This window comes from Neoarius graeffei, chromosome 5, assembly GCF_027579695.1.
Source record: "Neoarius graeffei isolate fNeoGra1 chromosome 5, fNeoGra1.pri, whole genome shotgun sequence".
NCBI classification, from domain to species: domain Eukaryota; kingdom Metazoa; phylum Chordata; class Actinopteri; order Siluriformes; family Ariidae; genus Neoarius; species Neoarius graeffei.
The window spans coordinates 69,956,797-69,966,101 of record NC_083573.1 but is presented as its reverse complement, the minus strand read 5'-3'; positions in this window follow the sequence as shown (position 1 = coordinate 69,966,101).

Genomic DNA, 9,305 nt, shown 5'->3' with positions numbered 1-9,305 from the left:
GCAGTAGACATAAGCTACCTAATGTGACAAATATATCCATTAGTCATTGCTGAAAGTACATAGAAAATAATTTTATTTTAGTAACTATGAAATTCAAGACAATTTAACCTACCTGTCACAAAGTGATCAGAACAAATCCGGATACAGTCCAGTTGTCCTAAATTTGATCGGTTAATGGCAGCCAGCCACTGTCGTCTCCTCCGCTCGCTTTTCTCCTGTGCTGCAATTCCCTGGTTAGTCACGACTTTGGGGAGTCTGTGGAAGCTTTTGCCACCCTTTTCCCCTCGGTTACTACAGCCAACAATGACGCACATATTCGGCATTGTCACCCCTTTTTGCTTCGCTGGACAACAACAATGCACTGACACAGCGCGCTTTGACTTCCAATATGGCCGCCGCCGGGTGCGCGCTGACCTCGAAGCACTCTATAGGAATGTTAACCCATTCTTGTCTAATGTAGGATTCTAGTTGCTCAACTGTCTTAGGTCTTTTTTGTCATATCTTCTGTTTTATGATGCACCAAATGTTTTCTATGGGTGAAAGATCTGGACTGCAGGCTGGCCAGTTCAGTACCCGGACCCTTCTTCTATGCAGCCATGATGCTGTAATTGATGCAGTATGTGGTTTGGCGTTGTCATGTTGGAAAATGTCTTCCCTGTTGGAAAAAGTCTTCCCTGAAAGAGACATCATCTGGATGGGAGCATATGTTGCTCTAGAACCTGGATATACCTTTCAGCATTGATGGTGTCTTTCCAGATGTGTAAGCTGCCCATGCCACACGCACTAATGCAACCCCATACCATCAGAGATGCAGGCTTCTGAACTGAGCACTGATAACAACTTGAGTCGTCCTTCTCCTCTTTAGTCCGAATGACACGGCGTCCCTGATTTCCATAAAGAACTTCAAATTTTGATTCGTCTGACCACAGAACAGTTTTCCACTTTGCCACAGTCCATTTTAAATGAGCCTTGGCCCAGAGAAGACGTCTGCGCTTCTGAATCATGTTTAGATACGGCTTCTTCTTTGAACTATATAGTTTAGCTGGCAACGGCGGATGGCACAGTGAATTGTGTTCACAGATAATGTTCTCTGGAAATATTCCTGAGCCCATTTTGTGATTTCCAATACAGAAGCATGCCTGTATGTGATGCAGTGCCGTCTAAGGGCCCGAAGATCACGGGCACCCAGTATGGTTTTCTGGCCTTGACCCTTACGCACAGAGATTCTTCCAGATTCTCTGAATCTTTTGATGATATTATGCACTGTAGATGATGATATGTTCAAACTCTTTGCAATTTTACACTCTTGAACTCCTTTCTGATATTGCTCCACTATTTGTCGGCGCAGAATTAGGGGGATTGGTGATCCTCTTCCCATCTTTACTTCTGAGAGCCGCTGCCACTCCAAGATGCTCTTTTTATACCCAGTCATGTTAATGACCTATTGCGAATTGACCTAATGAGTTGCAATTTGGTCCTCCAGCTGTTCCTTTTTTGTACCTTTAACTTTTCCAGCCTCTTATTGCCCTGTCCCAACTTTTTTGAGATGTGTTGCTGTCATGAAATTTCAAATGAGCCAATATTTGGCATGAAATTTCAAACTGTCTCACTTTCGACATTTGATATGTTGTCTATGTTCTATTGTGAATACAATATCAGTTTTTGAGATTTATAAATTATTGCATTCCGTTTTTATTCACAATTTGTACTTTGTCCCAACTTTTTTGGAATCAGGGTTGTAATTGGTCATTTATATATTAAGGAAAATGATCTAATATTACATATCCGTGTGTAACACTCTCACAGATTAGGGAATGAGGAATAAAGAGACAGGCTTGACAACTCAAGGTGAATTTTCTTTTATTTTCCAATTTCACTTTTCAGTGACTTTAGATCCTTTTTCTTTCACACACACACACACACACACACACACACACACACACACACACACACACACACACACACACACACACACACAGTGCTCTCTCTCTCTCTCTCTCTCTCTCTCTCTGATTACTGGTTTCTCTCTGAAAGAACAGTAAATTGCCAGTAATCAAATACAGGTGAAATTCATCACTTGCTACCTGTTGGTTCTACCTGACTCCTCATTGCCCACAGCTGACACTTGACCACACCCCTGCTGCCACACTGTGAGTAGCAGAAGTATGTGAACTTTTGCTTTCAGTATCTGGTGTGACCCTCTTGTTCAGCAGTAACTGCAGTTAAACATTTCCATTAACTGTCGATCAGTCCTGCACATCAACTTGGAGGAATTTTAGCCCATTCCTCTGTACAGAACAGCTTGAACACTGAGATTTTGGTGGGTTTCCTCACATGAGCTGCTCCCTTCAGTTCCTTCCACAGCATTTCTATTGGAATAAGGTGAGGACTTTGATTTGACCATTCCAAAATATCAACTTTATTCTTCTTTACCATTTTTTGGTCAAAAGACTTGTGTGCTTAGGGTTGTTGTCTTGCTGTATGACCCACTTTTTCTTGAGATTCAGTTCATGGGCAGATGTCCTGACATTTTTCTTTAGAATTTGCTGGTATACCGGTAATTCAGAATTCATTGTTCCATCAATGATGGCAAACCGTCCTGGCCCAGATGCAGAAAACAGGCCCAAACTATGATCCTACCACCACCATATTTCATAGATGGGATAAGGTACTTATGGTCAAATGCAATGTCTTCCTTTTTCCAAACATAATGCTTCTCATTTAAACCAAAATCTTTTATTTTAGTCTCATCCATTCACAAAGCATTTTTCCAATAGCCTTCTGGCTTGTCCACTGATCTTTAGCAAACTGTAGTCAGGCAACAATGTTCTTTTTGAAGAGCCATGGCTTTCTTCTTGCAACTCTGCCATGTACACCATTGTTGTTCAGTGTTCTCCTGATGGTGGACTCATGAACAACAAACATTAACCAATGAGAGAGAGGCCTTCAGTTACTAAGAAGTTACCCTGGGTTCCTTTATGACCTCACAGACTATTACACGCCTTGCTTTTTAAGTGATCTTTGTTGGCTGATCACTCCTGGGGAGGGTAATTGTGATCTTGAATTTCCTCCATCTGTCTGACTGTGGATTGGTGGAGTCCAAGCTCTTTACAGATGGTTGTGTAACCTTTTCTAGTCTGATCAACAACTCTTTTTCTGAGGTCCTCAGAAATCTCCTTTGCTCATGCCATTACACACTTCCACAAACATGTGTTGCGAAGATCAAAATTGGATAGATCCCTGTTCTTTATTAAATAAAACAGGGTGCCCACTCACACCTGACTGTCATCCCGTTGATTGAAAACACCTGACTCTTACATTCAAATTAACTGCTAATCCTCCAGGTTCACATACTTTTGCTACTCACAAGTATGTAATATTGGATCATTTTCTTCAATAAATAAATGGCATATAAGTATATTTTTTATCTTTTATTGGATTGTTTTTATTCACTTTGAGGACTCCTGTGAAAATCTGATGTTTTAGGTTATCTGCAGAAATATAGAAAATTCTCAAGGGTTCACAAACTGTCAAGCATTACTGTATGTTATGATTCTGTAACTGTCAAGGACCAGACAGGAGAGGAGATCAAATGCACTCAAACCACAAATTAATAATAACAGGGGAAAAGGGAGAATGTGTGTGAAGTTCAGTGGCAGGAGGACTGAGAGGCAGGGATGGCTGGTGGGAGCATGGTGGTGACATCTGAGATCTCCCATCCAAGTACTGACCCTGCTTAGCAGCTAAAATCAGACAGGATCAGGCGTTGTCAGAGAGGTGTGGCTGTAGGCTGACAGCACTTGGGTTTCAGGCAGTCTCCCAGCAGTAGTCCCTCAGCAGGCTGGAGTTAGTGAGCAGGCTGGAACACAGAGTCACAGATCGGATAGCTAGATAGGGGACAGAAATGCAGGGTCAGGTTACCAGGGCTGAAGAGTAGGGCTCCAGGCAGGGCTGCTCACACCGGGCTGATGGAGAGGCAGGTGAGCAGCAGGGCTGGGCAAGCTGGAGATCAGGCGAAGGTACAGGAGAGGCAGGCAAGAGGCAGCGTCAACAGGACAGAAGGCAGATCAGGTTACCGGGGCTGGAGAGCAGACAGAGTCAGACGGAACAGAATATCGTCAGGAGTCAGAGTAGTAGGAACACAGAGCAGGTTATAACGCTGGAAGTTGCAGACGATCTGACACTGAGGCTTGGAAGAACTGCAGCTTAAATACACACAGGGGGAAGCAGGTGATTGGCAACAGCCAATGACAGTCACTGAAAGTTAATAAGAGGACGTGAGAGCGGGCGTGGCCGGTAATGCTGAGTGGAGATGTTACCTGAAAAGAGAAGCCCACAGGTAGGACCATGACACACACCCACAATCTGCTGCCACCCCTTGAACACAGTTTTCCCATTCGTTTCTATCTCAGGCCACCTGACAGGTGTTTAACAGGACATGGGCAGATAACAGAAAGGATGGGGAGGTAGCATAAGCTCCTCTTTCATCAGTGGTCTGTCATTCTCTCTCATCAATGACCTGTCAATCACTTGATATCATCAGACTGAGTGCTAGCATGACTAATCTCTGTACAGCTTCTTAAAACAAGTCTTACAACAGAAGGAAGAACAGTCACAGAGGCAAGTTTGGTGGCTATGGCACTAAAAGATCTGCCCTGTGTTGTCAGTCTGGTATTAGGCACCATGAGTACGCATGGAGTATGAGAGAGTCTAAGAGAACAAGCTGGGCTGTAGGACTGCAGGAGGTCAAAGAGATCATGTACAGCAAGTCCATATGATGATTTATATGTAAGAAGTAGGAATTTATATGTGATGCACTGTTAATCAGGTAACCTCTGGAGTATAGGTGACCTATTTGGGATCACTGACCCTGTAACACAGCTAAACTGGGTGATCTTTGCTCTGCATTGTATTAGAGGCAAAAACATTATTGTAAACCCTCTAGTTCAAGATGGCTTTGTATTGCTCTTAAAACAAAAATCTGTGCATCCCCAACAAGTTGAACTCACTCACACCTCAGGCATTTGATCGTTCTTGACCTTTCTCCTTGGTAACGCCCCATGACCCTTAACAGTGAGTAATAAATCAGCAGGATGTGGTTGGACACCACTCACTGCTCTAATTAACCCCCTGAAGCTGAGAGTGCTGCTCTCTGTAGGGTGATCGACTGTAGGTGCTGTATGCCTCACACACACACCGGCAGGTGAACTGCGTTTGGTTTCCACAGTAATTCAGCACCTCTTTCCCCCACAGTGATATAGTGATATGAATCAGATCAGCCCTCCCTGAATAAAGACAGGAAATTCCAATACTTTTCATACATGTAACTGTGTTAGTTGCAATTTATTTTCTCATTCGAACATTGGTCACCTTATTATTCTGTAATTCACTCTAAGCAATATGCCACTAAAAATGCAGTATCTGACAATCTTTTTTTTTTTAATCTCAATTTCTGCCTAAAATCACAATGCACAAAGAAATAATGCTATTCCAGCTCAGTGTGATTGGGATGCTGATACATTGCAGTGCTGTCTCATTCTTATTTCAGACATTTTACATCATTTTACGGCAATAGCAAAGCCAGCTGCTCTCTCTCTCTCTCTCCCTCTTGCTCATTTTGTTACACAATATAACCAGCTAAAGTAAATAAGCTGATTGACAGTGCAGTCTTTCCTTCATAATGTCCTAGGCCATATAGAATAAAAGGCACATAAAACGAAAAGCTTTTCTCACATATTTAATGTGTCCTAATGTAGGACATTGATTTAATAGGAGAATGACCTTCTTTATGATAAGCACCCATCTCGTTAGTGATTTCTGAGCACGTTTCCAACATATGAGAATATGGTCCAAATTAATTGCCTTCTGTTTTCCAATTGCTCAGTGTTGAATAGATGTTTCATCTAATCTGAGAGAATGACATGCTTTTGGCTGTAGATATTGCAGGGAAGTACCTGCTACAAATAATAATGCACTTAGCCCACAAGATCAGCACAGTACTGAAAAAGTTTGTACTGACACTACTGTTATAACAGGTAATACTTCCTTTGATGTCTGAAGCTTTAAAATGTTCAATAGAGTGATTAAAATCTCTTTAAAAACTTATCACATATTCTATTAATTGTATTCAGTGGAACATTTTGCAAAAACTGATTAATGAATTTTAACCTAGTCGTCATCGGCTGTCCATCGCTAGTGATAATGACTGCTTCATTAGGATGTACAGAAACGCAGATGGGCCACGAGGTCCACACCAGAGCGACAGAGTCATCCGCAGTGGTGGCATGAACGGCCTGGTTGAGCTGCTATGGAATGCCTGTTTTTGTGAGCTCTTGTATACTCCTTTTGACACTTGTCTTCAATTGCAGGCACTGAGCTTTTAACTATGCTTTGCCTAGTTGCTCTATCCAAGGCATCCCTTTCCTATGTCTGATCGATAACTCCTGCATTCTTCATGCTCCTCTTCAAAATGTCTTTGTACCTCAGTTTCTGTATTCCTTGTCTCCTCTTTCCTAGGCTTAGTTCTCCATAGAAAACAGCTTTGGGTAGTTGCATGTCAGGCATGTGCCAAATGTGTTCAATCCCAACGAAGTTGGGAGGCTGTGATAAGGGTTTCCACGCTTACTGTTCTGGCTCACCTGAGGACTTCTACATTGAAGACCTTGTCCTGCCATCTTATTTTGAGGATTTGAGGCAGGTGTGGGGCGGCACGGTGGTGTAGTGGTTAGCGCTGTCGCCTCACAGCAAGAAGGTCCGGGTTCGAGCCCCGTGGCCGGCGAGGGCCTTTCTGTGCGGAGTTTGCATGTTCTCCCTGTGTCCATGTGAGTTTCCTCCAGGTGCTCCAGTTTCCTCCACAGTCCAAAGACATGCAGGTTAGGTTAACTGGTGACTCTAAATTGACCGTAGGTGTGAGTGTGAATGGTTGTCTGTGTCTATGTGTCAGCCCTGTGATGACCTGGCAACTTGTCCAGGGTGTACCCCGCCTTTCGACCGTAGTCAGCTGGGATAGGCTCCAGCTTCCCTGCAACCCTGTAGAACAGGATAAAGCAGCTAGAGATGATTAGATGAGATGATGCAGGTGTCAGAGTTGTAGCCTGGCCAGTTTCTTGAAGTGTTTACGGTAGTGCGTCATGCATTTGGTGGCATAAAGCAGAGATGGTAAGACTGTGGCGTTGTATACTTTCAGCTTGGTGGTTATCTTGATGTCATGGCGAGACCATAGTTGCTTTTGTAATGCACCAAAGGCTTTGGTGGCAGCTTGAATCCAGCAGTCTACACTACCGTTCAAGTTTGGGGTCACTTTGAAATTTCCTTATTTTTGAAAGAAAAGCACTGTTCTTTTCAATGAAGATCATTTTAAACTAATCAGAAATACACTCTATACATTGCTAATGTGGTAAATGACTATTCTAGCTGCAAATGTCTGGTTTTTGGTGCAATATCTACATAGGTGTATAGAGGCCCATTTCCAGCAACTATCACTCCAGTGTTCTAATGGTACAATGTGTTTGCTCATTGCCTCAGAAGGCTAATGGATGATTAGAAAACCCTTGTACAATCATGTTAGCACAGCTGAAAATAGTTGAGCTCTTTAGAGAAGCTATAAAACTGACCTTCCTTTGAGCAGATTGAGTTTCTGGAGCATCACATTTGTGGGGTCGATTAAATGCTCAAAATGGCCAGAAAAATGTCTTGACTATATTTTCTATTCATTTTACAACTTATGGTGGTAAATAAAAGTGTGACTTTTCATGGAAAACACAAAATTGTCTGGGTGACCCCAAACTTTTGAACGGTAGTGTACCTCCAAGTCTGATGAGTTTGTGTTGGTAACTACACTGCCTAAGTAGATGAAACTCTCAGAACGTTCTATTGACCAAAACAATGTTGTTTGGCATTGCCTGTGGCTCAGGTGAGGGTTGGTACAGGAGTTCTTTTTTTGTAATATTGATTTTCAATCCAAAGAGGGTAGCAGCTGTGGCAAAGCGATCAACAATTTCTTGCATGTCGTCCAAATCTGTTGCTGCAAATGTAGAGTCATCTGTGTACAGAACCTGCCTGGGTTCTAGCTATGGGTTAAATAGTACATCACCAATAAAGCACTGGCAGCAGGGCACTTTTTGGTACAATGTGGCAGATGAACCCAACAAGGTCAATGGCACACCATCAGATGGCATGCGGAAGAGCCACTCAAATGGCTAATGGATGGCATCAATCGGCAAGTCATCACTGCGGGGCAATTTCCATACCCATCAGGTCTGTGGCACTTTTGTGCACCACTTGGCCTCAGGTCTGGAGGTTCAGAGAGACAACACAATGGGGGCACAACATCATTTTTCTTACCTTACTGTGCAAAGTGCTTCATTAGGAGAGGAGAATAGGGAAGCCCTATGGCACTGGAGTCAATGCAATAGCAGCAGGTCTGAGAAGCTGGAAGTTGCTAGCAGGAATTTTACACACAGGTGGCTCACATTTGATGGTCGCAACCTAGCTGAAGCTCTGGGTAACAGAAGGCTGAGGCAGCATTGCGGGTGTCCAGACAGCCCTATTTAGGGAGAGCACTGCCTGTTCTGGAAAAGGAAGCCCCTAGAAAAGTCACACAGCCAGCAGGTCTCACATAATTCTTCTTTATTTTCGATAGTCTCATTATCTCTAGCTGCTTTATCCTGTTCTACAGGGTCGCAGGCAAGCTGGAGCCTATCCCAGCTGACTACGGGCGAAAGGCAGGGTACACCCTGGACAAGTCGCCAGGTCATCACAGGGCTGACACAGACACAGACAACCATTCACACTCACACCTACGGTCAATTTAGAGTCACCAGTTAACCTAACCTGCATGTCTTTGGACTGTGGGGGAAACCGGAGCACCCGGAGGAAACCCACGCGGACACGGGGAGAACATGCAAACTCCACACAGAAAGGCCCTCGCTGGCCATGGGCTCAAACCCGGACCTTCTTGCTGTGAGGCGACAGCGCTAACCACTACACCACCGTGCCGCCGTTTTCGATAGTTTTATTTCCAATTTGAATTTTGTTTGGACTGGGTGTTTTTATTTTGTCACGATTTAAGACATCATTTATCATTCTCCATGTTTGTTTTACATTAGAAGCAGCTTCAGTAAACTTTCTGTGATAGTATTCTTTCTTTGCAGTTCTAAGGAGATGATTTAGCTGATTTTGGTGCTTTTTGTAGACACTGTGGTTAAGGGGTGTAGGGTTCTTGACGTACTTAGCATAAAGTTTGTTTTTTCTGCATATTGATTTTAATATTCTGCTACTTAATCAAGGTTTTTTTCCGAGAATGG